Source organism: Aulonocara stuartgranti, assembly GCF_965226115.1.
Source record: "Aulonocara stuartgranti genome assembly, chromosome: 22".
NCBI classification, from domain to species: domain Eukaryota; kingdom Metazoa; phylum Chordata; class Actinopteri; order Cichliformes; family Cichlidae; genus Aulonocara; species Aulonocara stuartgranti.
This window is the reverse complement of record NC_138957.1, coordinates 27,427,336-27,441,404: the sequence shown is the minus strand read 5'-3', so window position 1 is coordinate 27,441,404 and position 14,069 is coordinate 27,427,336.

The window sequence follows — 14,069 nt, the reverse complement described above, 5'->3', positions numbered from 1 at the left end:
CTGGCTGGCTCGGGCCTTTCTGTGTTGAGTTTGCATGTTCTTCCTGTGCATGGGTGGGGTCTCACCAGGTACTCTGGCTTCCTTCCACAGTGCAAATACATTCGTTTCAGGTTAATTGGTGAATCTAGAATAATGAAGGATATCAATAGATATTGCTTCCAGTTTATTTAGTAAAGCAGATATGAATGCATAGGTAAATGCGGCTCCTCCCTTGGACATCAGACGACAGTGAAGACTGGAGACCTGGTTGTTTGCAGGAGACAGAGATTGTGTGGCTTCTACAGAAGATCAAGCAGGTGAGTTGGTGGATGACTTATATTGTGTAGTTGTGTTAGACACATACAGCAGGCCAAATATGTAATTTAAGGACTGTCGGAAAACACAAAAGTATTCTGTATAATGTTATAATCCAAACAGTATCTTATTTTTTAAAATTCCAAATGGAGTCTGATGGGAAACTTACCATTCAAAGAGTCTTAGTATTCATGTGGATGTTATTTGTTATTTTAACATGTCTCTCTGTCTCCCCCATGTCCCCTTCTACATGATGGCAATTGAAATGTTTTGGTGTTTAGGTATTAGAATTAACCTAGCACCGAAACCTGGATTACTGATAGATGCTGAACACTAACAGTTGGGATTGAAAGTTCTTTATTTCATTAGATTTCAATGTGAACCACAATTTAGCCACAATTTTGGAGTCATTTTTTGCCCTTGTTGTGCTCACTGAGTTTAGAAAACCATTAATAAAAGACAAATTTGGCTTTTTCAGTTAAATTCACACCATGGTCTGTGCTTTTCTGGTTATTTTGTTGTTAATTTGAGTCTTCTATTTCTCAATTGTTCTTATGCTTTAGTTTTTGAATTGCTTGGTTAGTTTAGTTCTCTTTAGTTCTAGATATTTAATCCCTCGTGCTTTAATTTATTAGGCTCTTTTAGCATCTCAAGTATGTCAAGTATTCAACTGTGCCATGTAATTTCTCCATTTAGTTAGTTGCTGTTTTAGTTTGTTAGTAATCTGTCTCTGTAGCTTTGCTGTGTGCTTTTCTTCTTTTGTTATCATCTTAAATAGTTCCAACTGTGTGCCTGTTTCCCACTTGTGTGTGTGTGTGTACCCTATAAATTTATGCTATCTCTTGCTGCTTCTTGATTCACCTGTATAGCCTTAATAAAGATTTGTTTGTATTTATATTTTATGTAAAACCTGCAAGTTATGACAGTTAAAGGTTTTGCAGGAAGGCGTGTTTGTGTTCTTCTTGGTGGTGGAATTTGCAAAATGTGAAACCATCACCATCACTTGCATCACATGAGTTGTTTTATTTATTTGATTTCAAATGAGATTCTTAATACCATTAAAATAATCACAGCTTTACCTTTTCAAGCTCTTTTCTTGCCCACTCAGGAAGTTATTTATTATAATACTGTGGGGTGCTTTAATGCCCACTGCTGTTAATGAAGACAGAATTGCCACATCTTTAGCAATATATAATATTTGCTATATTCTGTAAGACTTTCAGCTTTATTGCTCAGAATCGCGATGAATAAACCCCGAAGATCTTTATTTAAATTTAAAGATGTGATCCACACTCTTGCACAGATACCAACCTTGGAGAGAGAAAAAAAACACAACCCTGCCTCCGAATAAGCTCTGAAGTTCAGTGTTTACCTCGGCTTAGAGCACATACACTTGCTGATAGTATTTGAGAGTGTGTATGAGGAAGAGGTGCGGAGATATAACGAGTGTGTGTTTGGATGTGTTGCAGCGAGTGAGTAAATCCACAATTTGCTCACGCATTTTAGGGTGTGCAAAGCGCGCTCTGTTTTCTTCCTCAGGTGCCATTTCATGTTCGTACCCTTCATTTGGTGTTTCAGTGCAGACATTTTTTATTTATTTATTTTTTGCACAACACATGGCTTGTGCCTTTTTGTATATTTTTAACAAGATATTCATGTCTACTTGTCATTAGGAGTGAAAGTTACAAACAGAGTGAGGCGAGGTGTGGGGGGTGTTTTTCCGCCGTCACTGCCAGAAACACTTATTGATTTGCAATTCTGCTGCTGCTTCTTCTTGCAGTTGAGTCTGCTCATGCTGACTTTCAGGAGGTTTTATACTAAAATTCATATTTTTCTTTTTGTTTTTTTTCTCCACCCAGCCCAAATCTCTTCCCCTGCTTTTCCCTCTCTCTTCTCCCCCCCACCTTACATTTCACTCACGGCAGTTGTCGCTGGTTCAGCTTGACTGCTTCGTTAGGGCTCATCATTTGCATTCAGATTAATTATCTAATTACCGACAAATGTCCGGCGGCCACCCCACACTCCGGCTCGTCAGCTCTCAGCCTGTAATTATTTTAATCATTTACTTTCATCTGGAGCTTTCCTGCCATACTCCTGTGTTTAGAGGCCATTCTTAATTACCCTGCCAAGACACTCTTTTCATGAGAGGGAGGGGAGGAGGGGTTGGTTTGAGGGAAAGAGAGCAATTGGGTGAGGGAAAGTGTGTGTGTGTGTGTGTGTGTGTGTGTGTGTGTGTGTGTGTGTGTGTGTGAGAGAGAGAGAGAGAGCGAGAGACCGATGGGGACATGATCCAGAGGCTTTGACAGCACAGAGGAAGCTCAATGCTCTGCTAGATGCTCTCTTTCTCTCTCTCTTTCTCTATCCCCCCCCCCCCCCCACCTCCTCCCATACCCCCATCCAACTTCCTCATCTCTACTCTCACCCACCCACCCCTCACCCCCGCCTCTACGCCCCGCTTTCCCCCCCGTTATACTTCCTCCCTTTTTCCCTTTATCGCAAGCACACACAGGAATCGCCCGTGGGCTTCAGTGCTCTGACTGCTAATACACTGACACACACAGATATACACATAAACACAACACACACACACACACACACAACACAGAAACAGGCAGACGAGAGAGTCATGCGCCCTGTTTGTGGCACTCATCAGGATGCACACATCTTTCCACTATCTGCCTGGAAAATCTATACTCCTCTTAGCTCGTCTGTGTGCCTGTCTGCCTCCCACCACCACCACCCATCCATCCATCCATCCATCCATCCATCCATCCATCCATCCATCCATCCATCCATCCATCCATCCATCCATCAGACCCGCATGGCTGTACGCTCCACATGTCTGTCTGTCTTTCTCTCACCATCTCTTCTTCCTCTTCCTGCTGCTCCCTGTCCTCCACTCAGGACGATGGGTCATCTCACCCCACCACCCCACCCCACCCCCCGCCTTCCCATCCTCCCCGTGACCGCTTCATAATGATGCTCTCACTCATCCCTTAAGCCACTCACCCCCTCTCCCTGACTGCTCTTGTTAAGAAAAGCAAGAGTGAGGGAGAAATGAGAGGGAGAGAGAGAAAGAGAGATACAAGCTCTGTAATTGGGCTCTTGAATTTTTAAGTCACTGGGGATGAAAGTTTAATGAAAAGATGATTATCTACCAGTTTATCACACCACTGTTTCATATTTCATTTTCATATTCTCATTCTGAGCCGCCATTGTCCGCTCTGGCAGCTGTGGTAAAGGAGCTGTGATCCAGTGCGTGCGGAGGAGAAGAGGAGGAACAGATGCGAAGAAGCGAAATGTTAAGGTCACGATGCACAGGGGGCACTTTAAGGAGATGCAGAGGAGATGTTTTGTCACTCACGGCTCAAAGTGTTCATTATTCCACCTTTTTTTGGGTGGGGTGGGGGGGTGGGGGGGTATTAAAGCTGATTTGTCACATTGATCATCGTTTATGTCTCCTAAGAGAAATGCTTCTCTCATTCATTATTCCATGAATCACTGTCTGTTTGGCAGATGTTGGTGCAGAGTTGTGCTTGTTGGATAATCTGAGACCATAAGTGAAAGATAAATGTAATATAAGTATGATACAGAAGAGACACTTTAAGGAAAAACAAACGGCAAATGTTGACACTAAAATTAGGGATTTTTTTTAGTTTTATGGGTTGTCATCTTATTGATTATTATTTATTTCTGAGATATGCCCTCAGTTAAACTACTCTGCCTTTAAGAGAACTTTTTTCCTGATTGGCTGCTCCTCACAAACAGAAGGTTTGAACAGGTGGAGCCGCTGTGCCTGAGTGATATCTGCATTACTGCAGTGATATCTATATTAGGGATATCTCCTTTCACATCGTTCTGACACCAAACAGAGTCAGGAGCAGAAAGGATGTCTGAGCCTGAGCTTTTGGTTCAGGTAGATTACTTCAGCATACACTGACCTGATTATTTGATACTAATTTGAAAAATTCTCATGCGCACTCATGCGCCCAGCATTTTTTTTTTCATATTGCCATTTTGCTAGACTCAAAATTAAACAACACAAGTTAAAAAAAAATACGAGTATAATCATCAGTAATTTTATTTTTTTATTTTTTTATTTTAAAAGCCATACACAGCAAGGTCAAATTATCCATCCATCCATTCTCCATCACTTATCCAATTCAGGGTCAAATTATCAAATTAAATACAATGAATTACGTAACATTTTCTTGAGCTCTTTGTGTACAGAAATATGGAGAAATCAAATTTCTTGGCTGAGACATTAGTCACTAGATGAAATCAGTGCAAACACTTTGAAGCATCACATGCTGACTAAATTTATGGCTTTTAGGCTTTTCTTTTATTTATATGCGACCTCCATACGCACCCTCAAGACAGTTCAATAAAAAAGCACAAGGACACTCTTTCCTTTATTTAATCGAGTGGGATAAATAGGGAGCTGTTTGTTATTCATTCTCATTATTCATAATGGTGAGGACATTAATCCCTTTTTGCTGGAAGATGGTGTGAAAAAGCATTGAGCTTTGTGCTGCTCTGACATGAAGCACTTTTGCCAAACCCCAGTGGAATAACAGGGACTGCAGAGTTTTGAAGGGGATTATGTTGAGGACCCACACGTAGCCTCAGGCCACAGTTTGGAAAGAGGACACAGTTTGGACTGAAGAGATTAGAGACTAAGGTAGGGTGCAAAGAGGGCCATTTCCAGGCAAAGATGCAGCCTGTGTGGGTCAACATGGCGGACGACTATCCTCTGTGATAAATGCATTTTCCTAATTTTGCATATAGGCTTTTCCTGCGAATGCATGAAAGTAAAGATAAGAGGTGATGCTTCCACGTGACAAATGAATGCTCTCTGAGTTCAGGGGACATGCAATTTGCATCTTTTATTTTATTTTGGTAAATTCTGGCAAAGTTGCAGAGATAAATTTATGAGCTGCATTATTAAAGAGCCTCAGTTCTGTCTACAGGCCACCATATGTTGAAGATTGCACTTCCAAAAAAAAAGAAGCCTAAAATCCAATAACCTGTATGAAAGAAGCCTCTGGGGACTACAGTGTGTTAACCCTGCTTTACCAGTTACATCGCACTCGCTTAGCCTTCTAAAGCGCCCTCAAAATATGTGGGATCAGTATCATTCTTCCTCCTTATCAGTTTAATCCACAATTTCACGCTGCAGGGGCGGAGACGACCCGCGCCGGTTGTCGCTTTTGTGGCCGTGGTGTCACCGTTTAGTCCGATCTCTGCGGCTCGGAGGTGGGAGGGAAACCTGGGAGACCAGCTCCATCTCTAGGCTGGGGTGGGTGGGTGGAGAGGAGAGAAAAAGAGCAAGTTAAATGGAAGTGACAATCTGCAAACATTCCTGCTGGCAGCTGCGCAGCACTCCCCATAGTTCACCACCCTCTGCTCGGTCACCGGGCCCCCACGACCCCCCTGTGCCTGGCACACGCACCTGCCTCTCCCAGCCGGGCTTTCACCGACAGCCAGATAATCTATGGGCGGATCCCGGCCGGGGCTCCTCTCAATGCGCTCTTGAGAAAACCCCTTATGCGTGAAAAAGCCCCCTTTCTCCATCTTTTGTTCAACACAGTTTTATGGGACAACATTGGGCATTATGAGGTTTGGGGGATTTTTCACGGGACTCTATAGAAGGGTATAATCCTTTCAGGCACGGGACGAATAAAAAAGTTTTAACCTGCTGTTTTCATATTTATTAGCTGGTTATAGCAGACGAGGCAGCTGAACCATCAACACACGCACACACCCCTCTTCACACACAAGCTTCAAGTCCTGGAATCAGAGCCTGACAAGATGTTTGAAGAGGTTGAGAGAGACCCTCTTAAAGGACCTGATGGCTTTAACTAAATCAGAAAAGAGAGTCAAGTGGGAGAGCGACACTCAGGTCAGGAAGGCCTTAAATGATCTGAAGTTTTTTGCGCCTTTCAACAGGTTGTTACAACACATCAGTAGATGTTTACTGTTTGCTAATATGTAGTGCAGAGGATTTAGATCATGCTTTATTTGTATATTTAAACTTAACTCGTCAATCCATCCAGCTATAGTACTGTGCAAAAGTCTTAAGCCACCCCTCATTTCTATGTGTTTTGCTTTTACAGAGGCAGGCATTCTTATAATGTTTTTAAGTGGTCTTGAGCAAAAGTTTTTAAGGTTTTCTTAGACATTGGCTGCTTTATCACTTATTTTCAGTCCAGTCCTTGGTCACCATTTTCGGAGGAATGTGTAGCTGTGATTCATTCAAGTGTAAAAAGGAACCCAGTGTTGTGTCTACACAGCCTTTAAAAACTACCTACAGCAGGTAAACAGTATCTGAAAGTCATGTCTTTAAGAAATAGGAAAAAAAAGGGTGGCTGTCAAGAGGAAGGGAAACAGGAAGGGAAAGAGGGAGAAAAGCTGGGGTATGCGAAATTACACAAGAACTGAACTGAAAATCAGTGGTAACAGGTCTCTCGGTGTGATAAATCCAATTTGGAACATTTTGGTTTCAATCGTTAGAGAAAGATACAGCCATCTGTAAAACACGGTGGACGATCTATCATGGTTTGAGGCTATGTTTCAGTCAGTGGTGTTGGGGATCTGTTGGAACTGATGGAATTGTAAAAGCAAAAGTGTATTATCAGATTTCCAGCATGAAATGCCATCTGGGAAGTCTCTGATTGACATCAGCTTCATTTTCTAGCATGAAAGAGATGCCAAACACACTGCGATTGCAGTAAAAGCATATCTGGATGGAAAAACACACAGTGGAACATTATCAGTCATGAATTGGCCTCCCCAGTGCCCGGACTTTGACACTGTTGAAGCAGTGGATAAAGAATATTCTTCTTTAGAATATTTTTTGTCCTTTGTATTCACTGTTATCACTGTGTATTCAATATATTTTATATTTTATAAAACAGATGAATGGTAACCACTTTGAATCACCTCTGTGAATTTTTATGATTCCTATGTTTTTTCTCTCCTGTTTCTGAGTTATTATGATTGCATTCTAGTTTTCATTGTTTAGTCTCCTGGTTCAGTATTTCCACTGTTTCCTAGTTTAGTTATTCATGTTTCTAGATCTCATTTCTCTGTTTAATTTTGTTCCCTTTCGTGTCCAGTTTGTTTAATTCTCCTCTCTGTGTGTCCTCCCCAGCGTCCCCAGTGTGTAGTCAGTCATGTTTGTTTACTGATGTCAATTTTGTGTCGCTGTCTGTCTCAGTGTTGAGACTTCCTGCTTTTGAGAGCCGCTAATGTGCATTATGTTTAGTTGTGTATCCCTTGCCTCAGTTAGATTCAGTTCTGCTGTGTGTTTCTCCCTATGTGTCTCCACTCCGCCCTCATCTCCTTGTGTATGTAAACCTTCAGTTTACTTACGTTCTTTGTTGTGTCCTCCATCATCGCCGAGGGAAAGTCTGAATGGACAGTTTTCCTTTGAATCTTGTTGAAAGTCACATCCTAAAATTTTGGATCAAATCCACAATTTTGATTGGCCGTGGCAGCCATTCATGTGATGATCCCACTCACCTGCTTACCGGAACACCAAGCCATAATTAACATCTTCGTTGTCACCTTCTCACAAATTCACTGGCTTCTTACAAACACAGCGCTGCACACTGACTTCTGCAAAGCAGCATGATCTCTGTGACAGTATTGCTCATTTGCACATTGCAGAATAGTTCAGGACAAGAACAACATTAAGAGCAAAGCAAAAGGGGGGGAAAAAACGTATATGAGCAATAAATCAGAAATGAGCACAAAGGTTTGCAGTGTGAACTTAGCCAGGAACATTTAGATGTAGTAAATCTATTGTTAATGAGACTGTAAATTATTTAAATTTAATAATTGGGCTCTGCAGGAATGAGTAAAGTAATGATAACTGATAGTTAAACACACTGAGACATTTAATTAAACTTCTGCTGTAATTCATACAGAGAGTTTCTCCACACTCATTAAATTATACTTAACACATTTTAGGGTATTTGATAATTTACGCATAGGTGTGGGTCTCTTGAGAGTAATATTGCTTTGAAAGTACCCATATGAACGAATTAACAGAAAAGGCTGGGACAACATAAACATTCAGAAAAGAGATGAAGGGATTATAAAAGGGACAAACATAAAACAAGTATTTTTATATCTTAAATAAGCTGGACTCAGGAGTGTATCTTTTTTCTTTATATCAATATCAAGGTGGCAATAAGGTCCATAATGGAGACCCAAGTGTTGACAAAAAGAAGAAGACACTTTATTTAATACAGAGAAACAGCAAAAACAGAAGACTAACTAAAGTTACCTACCAGAACAAAAACACACAAAGAGGGATAACAAGGCACAGGTGAATTCAATCAAGGCAACAGTGAGGACAGAGGAAAAGACAAAAACAGGAAGTATCTATCTATCTATCTATCTATCTATCTATCTATCTATCTATCTATCTATCTATCTATCTATCTATCTATCTATTATGTTTGTGTGTTGTTTCTCTTCTCATGACGGGTCTTTCTATCCAGTTCATCATACACAGGCCTCAGGCCGCAGCCTCCCCTCCACCCTTCCTCACCCACCATCCCTCCCTCTTCCTCTGCCTCCCTCTATCCCCTCCACCGCCACCCCCTTTCTGTCAAAGCTGATTGTTTCCACGCCAGCAGAGTGCTGCGGGCGAACACACTGTCACACTACATCAGGCAGAGGGAAGAAGGGGAGAGAGAGTATGATAGGGTATATATGTATTTCTGTGTTCAAAAAAAGCCCGATGCAACAGCTAAAGCCGTGGCTGCAGCAGGGACTCCCGAACTTTTGCATGTCAAGGGCATCTGGATACAAGACTGCAGATCCTGTCCTGAGGAATCTTAATCTGTGGGGAATTTTAGTGTCGGGAAAGAGAGATATGAGTCTCTGTAGCTACCGTACACAGGGAGGTAAATGTGACAGCAGGAAAGGATTTACAGCTTTACACAGACATGAATGAACAAAACATCAGGGGGCTGCTGTCAGTAGAGTCCAGAAATAAAGTGAATCCAGGCAAAAGACACAGTGTTTTACTTGTTTTTATCAGTGTCTTGTTGATATTTGACAAGCTCTTATATTGACAGAGATTTTGTAACCATCAGATAATAAATCACAAGGACTGTTTAACTAATACAGCACACTAACGTCACTGGCTCTAAATTGAGATAGTTTGGATCAGTGTTATAATGTAACTGTATTCAAGAGCACTGGTATTTGTTTAATTTTATATAACTTTTTATTTAACCGAATGGACAAACAAAACAAGCTCAGGTTCCCTTTAAACATGATACAATTTAATATTTGCTTGTGTAAAAATTACATTTCAATTTATAAAATGCAACAATAGTAAATTCGTAAGAGATGGTAAACAAGTGGTTTTCAAACTGTGGGGCGCAGATCCACTGCAGGCCTGATGAGGACAACAAGGGGGACAAATGCTGTTGTGTTGGCTTTTATTTCCTTAAAAAAAAAATCTTGGATCCACAGTTTGTTTGTTTTTATTATTTAAAGAAAGAAAAAATGGTATGTTTTAGGATATGAACCTTCTAGACAACAACCAGTTAAAAAAGTATAACATATAAGAGATTATTTAAATAAATAATAATAAAAAAGAGCAAACCCATATCATATTCTTGAGTAAACAACCAACAGTGGCACAGATGATAGCACCAAAACAGCCTATTGATCTAAAATGGGATTAATAACCCAGGCAGTGCTTCAATTAATAGCTCTCCACTTGGTTAGTACATCTTGGTTTAATTCATCATTTCACTTTTGACATCCTTTTTTTTTTTTTGGACTGACTTTTTATTCAAGATCAGATATGATGAGTTTGACCTTTTGTTGGGTACATCCATGCAGTTTTACTTTAAAGCGCGTGGCAGATTTATGAAGAGGGGCCGAAACAAATACGTGTTAACGAACAACAACAAGCAGAGATAAGTAAGTTCCAAAAAATATCTGCACGAGAGCATCAGTTTGGATAAGTGACGGAACAACAGTGTTCAAATAATGACACAAAATCCTGGGTCAAACTTTGGTGTTACATTGTTTCTGTGTGTCGAGTGAGTTTGGCTCAGATCCTGTAACTTTATTCAGCTCGAGATTCCAAAATGTTTAAAATAAAGCTGAAACACAAAAAACACACAGTAGAAGATTGTGCTACACGTATGATTTTGATGAAGAAGAAGTCACAAATGTTTTTATTTTTGGTATTGCATTTCCTGTGTGGCTCTCCACATTTGAGCCCATGACCTCCTGAGCAAACACGTTAAATTCAGCACTGGCTACAAAATAATTTTAGTGCTTTTTCTTTTCTTTCTTTTTAAGTAAACTTAAACCCAAACTGTAGAAAGGTTAGAAAGAGAGCTTTTAATCTTAATTATTTATTTATTTTGTTGTTGTTCCACAAAAAAGAATAAAAAATGGGGGTTGTTTGAAAATATGTCCCAATAGAAACCCTCCTTTGCAGATCCCTGGTGGTCCCCCATTAAGTGCACCACTGCTGCACACACTGCTGGATGAGCCATCCATGTGCACGCTGCTGACCTCTGGTGTCAGAACACAGAAACAAAAGGAGGTGACGGTCTGAACCGAGTGGGTGTGTGATGGAGTATCCCCCCCTAGTGGATGCTGGAGCCTCCTTGTTCCTGCTCAGGCAATCTAAAGTCAGTCCATTCAGGTCTCCTTTAATAACATCCCACCAGGGTGATCAGGTGTCCCACTTCTTGTGGGACTGCACAGCATTTTTAGCCCTTGTCTCACATTGTAACTGGCTCAAGATGAAAAAAACTGAACACATATTTAAATACTTTTCTCTCCCCCCTTCCTTTCTGTTCACAATCCCCCTCTGTGAGACAAGTGGAACACATATACGAAACACTTTGTGTTCCTCATGAATGGTCAGCATGATACGAGGACAGCTGGGTTATTATCTCCACTCTTTGAATTGCTAGTTAACATCAAGGTCCTGAGACTCGTGATCTCAATACAAAAAATCTCCCTCCTTAGAGTCTTGAGGCTGTTCTTTGCAGGGGGTCATGCCGTGGGTTTGCTACCAGTCTAAACAAATAAAATGGACAACAGTAATGGTGGATATTAAAGCAGGCCTGTGAAACCTTGCCCTCGTGACCTGCCATGGTCCCCTGTGGTGAATTCTGTCTTGTACTACATGTACTGTTTCCCCATCTTCTGCTGTTCCATTTCTTCCTTCTAATTACTTCTGGATTTAATAGAATGATGCACAGTTTCCATCACTCCCTCACACCAGACAGTAGCATGTACACTTAGTTTGGGGTTTAAGTATTAATATTGTCCCCTGTGTCCCCTCCTTAAAAGAAAAATGAAGTTAACACCTTCAAGAAAGATCGTTAGTGAAACCCAAAGATGTTTAGCTGAACCTGAAAAAACAGTCTTAACAATTATTAGGATAGAAACGATGAACACACAAGCATATAAAGACACACAGACAACAATAAAACATGTCGAACATTTAGCCCACATAGATTGTTTGTAAAGTTGCACATTTATTAGTAATGTGTCTCACATTATCCCTACATTTAGTCTGTAGTGTTCCAGTTATCCTAATACTGGCTGATGACTCATCATCACACATCTTTTATCTGCTGTACTTCATTAAAATAATCTTCCCTCAAAGCTGAAGTTAATCACATTAGAGAGCATCTTTAAACTGACCTTCAAAAATTATCCCCCCCCCCAGTATATGTAGCTCTATTTTCTTTCATAGTCTGGTAGGGAGGATGTTTTCCTCCGTCCCTGCGCCATCTTGATGATTAGATACTATTTTTAACAGGTTCTAACGCGTTTTGTGCTGAGAAGTTGGCTAATCTAATACATTTGTGAATGGTTACATGCGGCTCTGTTTCCTGTAAATGATTCATCACAAAAAAATATGCAGGTGTGAAGAATCTCGCTGTGGAAGCTATAAAGACTTTGAGTGCCCGTTGCTCGAAGGGAAAAAACGTCACAAGGTAGTGTAGCAAACCTGGCAACCTTGGATATGTTTTCTGCAAAGCATCGATTAAAAAAAAATACACAAGTATCAACAAATACATCAGTTAATTCCAGGTTTGCAACCACTGATCGATGGCACAACATGCACAGCTACCAAAATCTACACGAGAAAGAATATATCACCAAAGGGCATGAAAATCAGGCCGCAAAATTGATATTTTAAATATATATTTTAACAATCGATAGATTTTCTTTTAGTGCACATTCGTCTTTAAATGTAAGCGTAAAAAAGCTCATTTAAAAAAAATCTGTTTTCACAGTCAGTATTTTATAGGTAACCACATGTCTGCTATTAGAATACATGATGATACCACCAAAATACAATTTAGAAGAAAACAGTATAATTCTTTTAACAACACTCGCGATTAAGCGTCTTAAACTTCAAGGAGAAGTGTTACAACCCTTTCTCTGTGGGTTAAATATATCGCAAAGCAAAGACCCTGAAACCTTCCATCAGACATTAAAACATTTGGATTTGGGTGCTCTGGTTGTTTGAAAAAAAAGTGAAGTGTGTTACAAAACAGAAAAATGCAGATGAGCCTCTTGGCGCTCCCACTCGCCTTGGGGATGTGCCACAAGGCCCAGCTGTGCGCACCTCTCTGCTCCCCGGGAAGCTTTGCTCTGAAAAAAAGTCATCTAACGCCATACCTGTCATTCCAGGGTTTCGTTTTTTTTGTAGGGTTTTTTTTTTATTTACTTATTTATTTTTTATTTTTAGTAACCGACTGATTTACCGAGTTTGCAGAAGATGTGCGCAATGCGCCCGCAGCAGGGCCCCGACGGTCACGCCGAAGAACGTATTTAGTCTAAGGAATGTAAGTTAAAAAATAATAATAATAACCCTGCATACTTTACATAGTGTTTTTCATGAAAGTCGGATATAAATAGTCGTTATCCTGGAAATATTGCATGATGCCACTATTTACAGCGGTGGAAACTCGAAAATAAAGCCCTCATTGTCTCTAATAAACAATTTACTGAGTTTTCCAGGTCCCTTCGTGGCCTTTATTCTCCTCCAGCCGTGGACACTCTAATGGTCTCATTGGAGATCTCATTGAACACTTTGACCTCTGAACTTCTGGAAAAATACTGAATGAGAACATGTGAGTCTATTTGTTACAAACTTTTTTAGCAGTTTTTTTTTTAAATCAAATTTTCAGCAGTTTAACAATAAAAACAAGTCATAGATAGATTTTAACACTAACTATTAAAAACAGTTTACAAATCTTTATTGGTTAACTTACTGTTAAAATGACGTCATTAAATAATGTTTGTATTAATCCTTAACGTCTTTGAGTTGTTATTGAAACGTTATATAGGCCGACAAGATAAACCTGTCTCGTGCTAATCACTGCTTACAACGCATTAATAAAAGCATAATAAGTCATTTATTAACCATTAATAAAGTCACTAGTTACATTTAATCTACACAAAGCCTCCTTCTTTTTTAAATGGAGGAAACAGTTAATAAGCTTAGCACCAGCGGATATTTTAATACTGAACCACACATCTAAAATATTGTCATATGCTCTAAAGATACTGGAACCCTCCTTTATCCCGAGGTAAAACTGATCAGCCGTGTTTTTTTCCCCTTCGCGCCCCTGCAGCTTCATTTATCTTCGTGAGCTTTGTCTCACTTCATTTATAACCTCTAACTACCTTGAAATCAAGTCTCCGCGGTTTACAAAATCCCCATCAAAGGCACGTTTGTTCCCAGATGTCCCTTTTTTGAG